Source organism: Panthera tigris (genome assembly GCF_018350195.1).
Source record: "Panthera tigris isolate Pti1 chromosome F3 unlocalized genomic scaffold, P.tigris_Pti1_mat1.1 chrF3_random_Un_scaffold_45, whole genome shotgun sequence".
In the NCBI taxonomy this organism is placed as follows: Eukaryota; Metazoa; Chordata; class Mammalia; order Carnivora; family Felidae; genus Panthera; species Panthera tigris.
Window position 1 is genome coordinate 228,144 of NW_024962182.1, and position 8,287 is coordinate 236,430.

The 8,287-nt window shown below is 54.0% G+C and overlaps 1 long non-coding RNA gene across 1 annotated transcript; it reads right to left on the reverse strand.

Moving 5' to 3' along the window:
* Positions 1–4,471: 4,471 nt before the first annotated feature.
* Positions 4,472–7,814, reverse strand: LOC122236299. The gene is made up of 3 exons (XR_006214379.1): positions 7,710–7,814; positions 6,665–6,805; positions 4,472–4,839 (listed from the first exon to the last, which is right to left on the reverse strand). It is a non-coding gene; the product is annotated as an uncharacterized LOC122236299 (long non-coding RNA).
* Positions 7,815–8,287: the final 473 nt, after the last annotated feature.

Sequence of the window (8,287 nt, forward strand, 5' to 3'; positions counted from 1 at the left end):
AAGCTGCCATGACTGGTCCAGCTCCAGAGATGCCTGTGGCTCCTCACAGCCCTGATGCCAGGGCAAAAGCCAGACTGGGAGTGACCGAGGGTGGACATGGGATTTGCTCATCGGTTTCTCAGGCCCTGACAGACAATTTGGCCCCGAGAAGGAGTTAATAAAAGAGTGTGTGCTGAATGAAGGAATAGCTCTTTCACTTGATCTGTCTGCCTTTTTATTTTGTAACACTGTAAGTGAGGAAACTGAGGCCCAGAGAAAGGATACGGCCTGCCTTGGGTGAGGTCTGGGGCCAGGACCTGCTCACCATCCAGCCTCTGTGTGTCACCTGCCCCTGAGACTGGGTGGGGGCAGGAAGTACAAAGACGGCACCACGAGCTTATCGAGTTTTGCCAGTGGAGGGAAAGCCAGGACCCTGGGAAGCTCCTAAGTGTCGGGGTGGGCTGGGGGAGACTGTTCCAGGGACGTGCCTGGTATGGTGGATGACCGCTGGGATCTGGGCAGAGCCAGACCTCAAGGCTAGGACTGGATACTGCTGCAGGCAGCCTGGCTGTGGGACAGGTGGAGCCCCAAGGGACGGGGTCTGACATCAGCCATCCTTCACACCGACAGCCAGTCCTCCTGGCTTCTCTCTTCTGGGACTTATGACTCCGTTCTCTCTGGGCCCTGGCGAAGGCAGTACCGGGGCCTTCAGGGTTGGTGCCCTGATCTGCCACATAGGGAAACCAGACAGTTGAAACGATGGAGGTCCAACTCCCATTCCCTAATGTTGGAGATGGAGAAACGGAGTCACGGAGGGGTTAAGTGACTTAAGATCACACAGCCAGGGAGCAGAAGATCTGGGACTCTGAACAGGGGTCCTGACTAAGACCTGTATCCTCTCCACACCACTGAGTTGCACTGGCCGGGGGGGTCTTTATAAACCATTCCTGATACCCGCCCAACCCCCAATGCCTCAGTGTCTTCATCTGCAAAACGGGGACAGAACAAAACCTGCCTCGGGGGTGTTTTGCGAATATCAAGTGCATCCAAGGAGCCAATGCTGTGTGATCGTGCTTTGAGAAGTTCACAAAGGATCATGAACGGAAAGCAATGCTCTCTGGAGCTTCTGGTCTCTCGAGTCGCTGGGTGTGGCAACCACCAAAACCTCCAGGGAGAGACATCTCACTGTCATCTAATAACAATAACACCGTAGCCAGTGCCCTACATGTGATTACCTCACTGAATCCTTAAGCCCATCCTTGAGGTAGGTACTGTTATTACCTCATCTATAGAGTGGAGAAACTAAGGCACTGAGAGGCTGACCAGAATGCCCGGGGTTATACAAATAGGAAATGGCAGAGCAAGGATTTGGGCCCAAGCACTTTTGCTCCAAAACACACATTATAGCCACCAGGCAACAAAACTTTCCTCCTCCGGTATGGAAGTCCTCCTCTATGCCTAACCTAAATCCCACTTGCTGCTGGCTGAGCCCAGCCCCTAGCTCCTTCTCGGGCAAAGGAGAAAAGCTGTTCCCTTGGATGCCCATCAGGTGCTGAAAGGCCTAACATCTGTGGCCCCTGGCTCCTAGCTTCCTGGATCTTGGCATGCAGGTCAAGAGACTCCAAATAGGAAATCTCCCCTTGACTGACTGTGCCCACACACGAAGCTCCTTCAAAGAGAACTGATGAGGACTGCACCACCCTGGGCCAGGACCCCACCTCCTCAGTGGCCTCCCTGCCTCAGGGCTGTTCCCAATACCGCAGCCCTACCCTGTCCGGGTCAGCCCCCTGGCTGAGTCCCCTCCATTTCCTTCCTCTGTTCACAGGCAGATCCCAGCTCCACTGTCACCCCACCCTTATGCTGCAGACTCTCTCTGTGGACATGCTGATAGTTCATTTAATGCATGAATGAATTATGCTCAGGTCATGATCTTGTGGTCTGTGGATTCGAGCCCAGCATCAGGCTCTGTGCTGACAGCTCAGAGCCTGAAGCCTGCTTTGGAGTCTGTGTCTCCCTCTCTCTCTTCCCCAACCCACTCACATTCTGTCTGCCTCTCTCAAAAATAAATAAATGTTAAAAAAAAGTTTAAAAACAATGCACAAAAAAACCAAACTAACTGACTTTCACTACTGAATACATTTATTTTAAAAGGAAACTTTATATCACTCCCCCAAATGGAAAACTCATATCACTTGCTGAAGTAGAGTTTACCATGAAAACAAGACAATGTTATTCAATTTCAGGCAGATACTGTTTCCTGCCAAAGGCGCTGGGCTTAAAATCTGCCCGTCTTTGTTCTGAAGAAGCCAGGGGAGAGAAGTGAACCCACTCTCCTTGTGGGCCCACTGTCTGGGGACAGTGTCCTGACAGGTCAGGTGCACGAAACACATTGTCTTCTGCTCTTTCCTCCTTCGGGGACAGAGCAGTGAGGGGCCCGGCAATCCCGGCAGCAGAGAGGATCTCAGCTGGGGGACACTGAGACGGTGCAGCAGCCTGCGGCTTTCTGCATCACACAGTCCAAAAGCTTTAGAGCTGGGGTCAAGATGAAGAAATGGAAGGCCAGAGTCGGGTGGGACACTGCCCAAGGTCACTTGGCAAGTCTGAGGGGGAAACCAGGAAGGACAAGACTTGGGGTTTTTTGACCTGCGGCTCTACTGTGTGCCAGGCACAGAGGATGGAGGGGGGCGCGGGGCACGGACAAGACAGAGTTCCATAGAGCTGACATTTGGAGGGAGGGGGCAGAAGAGACAACCTTTAGGCAAATGGTACGATAATTTCTGATGCTGGTGAGGGCGATCAAACAAAACTGGCGGGCGTGAAAGATGACAAGTAGGACAGGGTGGTGCTGTGCCAGACAAGGTGATCAAGGAGGCCCTCTCCGAGGAGGTGGCATTCCAGCTGAGACCTGAAGGTCTAGGAAGGAGGCAGAGGAGAAATCTGGGGTCAGGAGGCTGCAGAAGGAAAGCGTGAGCAGTGAACTAGCTCCCAGTCACCCCTGACACTATTTTTAAAAATATCTTGAGTTAATTTCAGCCTTACAGGAAAGTTGGGTGAAGAGTACAAAGAACCCTTTGTATCCTTCACCCAGATTCCCCACACGTTCACACTGTACCCAATTTGCTTTATCATATTGTCTTTCTTTCTCCCCCCCCGCCCCACACTTCCACACGTACAAGCACACCCACACCCACTCACACACACATACTTTTTTTTCCCCAGAATTCTTTGAGAGTAAGTTGCCCACCTCAAGCCCCCGCTACTCCAGAGTGTCTGCCCTGAAACAAGGACGTTCTCTGACACAATCACAGTACGGTTTTCAAAGTCAGGACATCAACATTGATTCAATACTATTATCTAATCCTCCAATCTTATTCAGACTTGCCAACTGACCTAATGATGTCCTCTATGGAGAAACAATCCCTAATTCTTTTTTTTTAAATGTTTATTTATTTTTGAAAGGGAGAGCATGAGCAGGGCAGGGGCAGAGAGAGAGGGGGACAGAGGATCCGGAGCAGGCTCCACGCTGGCAGCAGTGAGCCCGATGTGGGGTTGGAACCCATGAACTGTGAGATCATGACTTGAGCTAAAGTCAGACACTCAACTGACTGAGCCACCCAGGCGCCCCTCCAATCCCTCATTCTTAAGCCTCCTTTACACATATCCAGAGGGAAACGCAGTCTCGGGATGGCCTTCCGAGGAGAACACCCTGCCTGACCCTTTAAAGTGGACAATGCAGCATGTGGACAGCTGGCTCAGGGCCACCTACAGCACAGGGCAGAGCCACATCAGAGCCCCCTGTGAAGGGAAAAATGTGCACCCCTACATACACTTACCCAAAGAACATGCTGTATCTTGAACAAAGTGAAAAGGTTGATAAGGCTTTAAAATAATAATAATAATAATAATAAAAGAACATATACACAGCCTCGGGGTTCTCTGTCTATTTGCACATCACTGCCAACCCTCACAAACCTAGCCTGCGGGGGACACCGGGCTGCAGCCCCTGTAGAAATGACCGTTCCCGTGGCTCAGTGATGCAGCACCGTAAATCAAACAGCAGCCTGTCTTTGGGTACGATTTTGACATTTGATTTGCTTGATTGCTGAGGGTTGTCTGGTGCCTGCTTCCACCCTGTGCCCACGGGGAGGGCCTCACTGGCCTCACCCCATTGTGCGTGGCAGTCTCATGGTAAGCCTGGGGAGGGGCCCTTGGGCCCACTTCACAGATGAACACAGAGAGGTTCGCTATAACAAAGTATCACGGACTAGAGAGCTTAAACAACAGAAAATTTTTTGTTTTGTTTTGTTTTTGTTTTTTTTTGCTGTTCTGGAGGCTAGAGGTCTGAGATCTAGGTGTCCACAGGGTTGGGTTGGTTTCCTCCGAGGCCTCTCTCCTTGGTGGATAGACGGCCTCTTCTCCCTGTGTCCTCACGCCGTGAATCATTCAGGGTCGTCCAGAGGAAGAGAACCAATGGGATGTATGTGTCTGTGTACACGCACACATACACGCACACATTTATTTATCATAAACGATTAGGAAGGCCGGCAAGTCCCGAGGTCGGCAGCTGGCAAGCTGGAGACCCAGAACGCTGATGGCAAGTTTCAGTCCAAATGCTGGGAGGCTCGGGACCCAGGAAGAGCTGAGGTGTTGGCGGGAGTCTAGAGCCAGGGCTCAAGGGCAGGCAGGCAGGGGGAGTTTGTGCTCTAATCAGGCCTTCAACTGATTGGACGAGGCCTACCCACGCTGGGGAGGGCAATCTGCTTTGCTCAGTCTATTGATTCAAATGTTCATCTCATCCAGAAACACTGTCACAGATACATTCAGAAGGATGTTTAGCCAAAGATGTGGACACCCCTCACCCTGTCAAGGTGACACACAAAGTTAATCATCAGACATGGTCTTCCCTCTGTGTATGTCTGTGCCCTAATCTATTTCTTTTTAATGTTTATTTTTGAGAAAGAGAGAGAGAGAGAGCGAGTATGAGAAGGGGAGGGGCAGAGAGAGAGGGAGACACAGAATCCCAAGCAGGCTCCAGGCTCTGAGCTGTCAGCACAGAATCCGATGGGGGCTCGAACCCATGAACTGTGAAATCATGACTGGATCTGAAGTCGGATGCTCAACCAACCGAGCCACCCAGGCACCCCTTCTTTTTTTTTAAGTTTTGTTTATTTAAGTAATCTCTACACATGGGGCTCAAACTCACTACCCTGAGATTAAGAGTTGCACCCTCCTCCAAATGAGCCAGCCAGGCACCCTTCCCTAATATCTTCTTAAAAGGACACAAGTAATATTGGATGAGGGCCATCTTAATGATTTCATTTTAACTTAATGGCCCTTTTAAAGACTGTATCTCCAATGCAGTCCCATTCTGAGTTACTGGGGTTAGGACTTCAACATATAAACTCGGGGTGGGGGGCACAACTGACCCCATAACAGGCCCTGACTGGAGAAGGGACCCAGCTTATAAGCTTCGGGGCCCAGCTCTTTCCTCCTGTGAGTTGCCTGGGCATCTGGGGCCCCTCATGTTGGCATGCCCTTCCCCAGGCAGGCTGACCCATCCATCCAATGGCTGCCAAGACAGGGCTGAGGTGCAGACAATCACTCAGTCTGGATAATCTCACGTGCAAAGTCCAGCAATTGCCGAGACAAAAGTGGTTGTTGGGGAGAACCAGCATTTTCTCCCCCGCCCTCCGGCCACCAGAGGGATCTTGCTAAGACACAAGGCTGCCAGGGGACCTCAAGTGTGAAAGACTGGACCCCTGAAGCCTGCTTCCAGCGCCCTCTAGATGCACCTGGGGAGGACGGGTGGATGGAGGCAGGCGGCCTCATCGCAGTCTCTCTGAGCATGATTTAGGTTCAGCTCTGGCTCCCGGATCCTCAAGCCTTCCCTGACTATGCCGCTGAAGCCCAGCTTCTCCAGGCCCCAGTGACACTGAGCCTCTGGTGTATACGTCACAATGCCTCACTCTGGTCCAGCAGTGCCTGAACGGAGAGGCCATGCTCACAGGGAACACGGGCCATTTCGCACCCCACGACTCCATCCTAACAGCTCTCCCGAGTAGCCCAGGGCCCGGCCTCTCCCACGCAGAGTGTAGTGCTGGTGGGGGTGGGGGTCAAGGGGTCCCTGGAGGCTCCTCCCTACAGATACTCCCCCTGGCCTCAGCACAGCAAGGGGCAGGAAATGGCCCGCGCCGGACCCATCAGACTCGTGCCCTAGACTTTACTTCCTGAGTAGAGACACATGGCTGTGGGCTCCATGGATGCAGGCAGCCTTCTTCACAGCTGGGCGGCTCTCCAAGGGGCACAGCGGTCCTGCTCCGGGGCCCAGCCCACTCCCCCAGCTTCCTCTGATCCTCTCACTCCAAGACCCCAGTGTGCTGCAAGGCCTCAAGCCGTGAGCACTCCGGAGAGATCATCTTGGGACAAGAGAGACCTTAGTTCCAAATACTGTGGCCCCGCTGACTTGGCTACCTGCCCTTCATTCTCCCTCGGCTCACCTGCTCAAAGCGGGGGCTTAATGCCTCTTTTGCAGAAGGGGTGAGAGTTTAACCATCAGGTAAAGTGCCCCGCCCTCAGCAGTCAATAACCAACAGCCAGAATACGCCAGGTGCCCCAAGGCTCTAACAACAAACTCCCCAAAGTGGGGGGTGAAGACTCATCCACCTGCACAAAGTGCACATCCCACCTGGTGTGGCCTTCCGCTCAGATGTGGCCGTGCTAATCAGATGCAGGACAGGCCTCTGTCGCTGGCACCTGCCCAAGAGTAGGGACTTCCTTTCTGAGGCAGCCGTGAGACCCTCAGTGCCGCCACTTTTGCAGAAAGCCCCTGGAAGAGAAAAGAAAAGCTCCCACACTTTCCCAGAACTGCTCGCATGCTAATGCCCATGGAATTCACAGAATGTGAAATCAGGAAAAACTAATTCCCTCAGAATAGCTGGTATTCTAATCCCCTCCTCCCAGATCTTTCAAGGCGACCACGGGGATGGCTCCACGATGCCCCTCCTGCCTGGCCTAGGCACCGGCGTTTCTCGGCCAAGGGGTGCGAGCGGACAGAACACACGTGCAGACCATATTGTCAGGTTTGTTAACATTTGAACGCATGGTGTTGGCAGCCTGCATCATTTCAGGGAGCAGTCCCCAAATGCCGCTGTTATCAGTCCCAAATACCTAAAGACGGGGAAACCGGGACTCAGCAAGGGAAAGCAGCCTGCCCAAAGTCACACAGCAAGGGAAGGGACTTGAACTCTGGTCTCCTGACCTCCAGAACAGGGATCCCCCATTCAGCCTCCCCAAACAGTTCTCAAATTCCTGCTTGGTATCCAGGTAGTCATGCCTGTTAATCAGATGAGCCACCCATTAGGCTGGAGGGAATGTACCCTGGCAGGGCCAGGCTGCCCTCCTGTGGGGTCAGCCCTGCCCAGGATCAAGTCCGCTCCAGGGAGGACCCCAACAGCAAGAAACAATGAAAGCAGCATTTGGCCACAGAACACTCTGGGGTGACCACTTCCCTGCAGAAAGCCTACCGGTTTCAGGGCCGGAGGGAGAGGAGGGGACAATCACGCCAAGTTGCAAAGTGACCCACAGCACAGGCCGCCGCCATTCTTGGCCAGTGGCAAGGACCCTGGGCCAACCTGGGAAGGCCCTCCAGTGGGCAGGCCAGGGTGTGGGGGGGACTTTACCTCACAGCCCCCTGCCCTACGGCAGAGGTCCTCCCCAGACCGTCCACATACCTTTTATAGACTCCATGCAGCGGCTGCAGGCACAGGAACTGCCAGTAATCCAGGCAAAAGGCCTTGAACTTGAGCATTGTCACCTTTCAGTCTCCAGCCGGACCACTGGGGCTCCTCCACTGGGGTTGGAGAGGGTTTGGGGGGTGTTGGGGGACTGGCCACGCAGGCCCACCCTGGTCCCACCGCGGCCCCCACTCACATGGCCTGGCCCTGCCCAGCCCGCTCCTAGAGCACACGCCTCCAATACAAAGAGCAGCGTGCACAAAAGCCTAGCAACTCGTTGGTGCAGCTCACCCGGCCAGTCTTAGACTGCTGCTGTCTCTGGTGGCTGGTTCTTCTTGGGGCTCCTCTGCGGGTCCCCAGGGTATGCCCAGGTAGCCCTGGCTGTGCCGAGCTGCAGGGGCCCCTGGACTGTCATCCTGGGGGGCCTGGATGCTGGGGGCTCCTGATGGCCGTTCCCCAAGCCCCTTCTTCCAGCCAGGCCCCGGACACTTGGCGGCTGTGCCTGCACCTGGCCGTGCAGTTGGCCACCCGCCTGCCTGGCCCAGAGTGACTCAGGCCCCAAAGAGCCGGGCGTG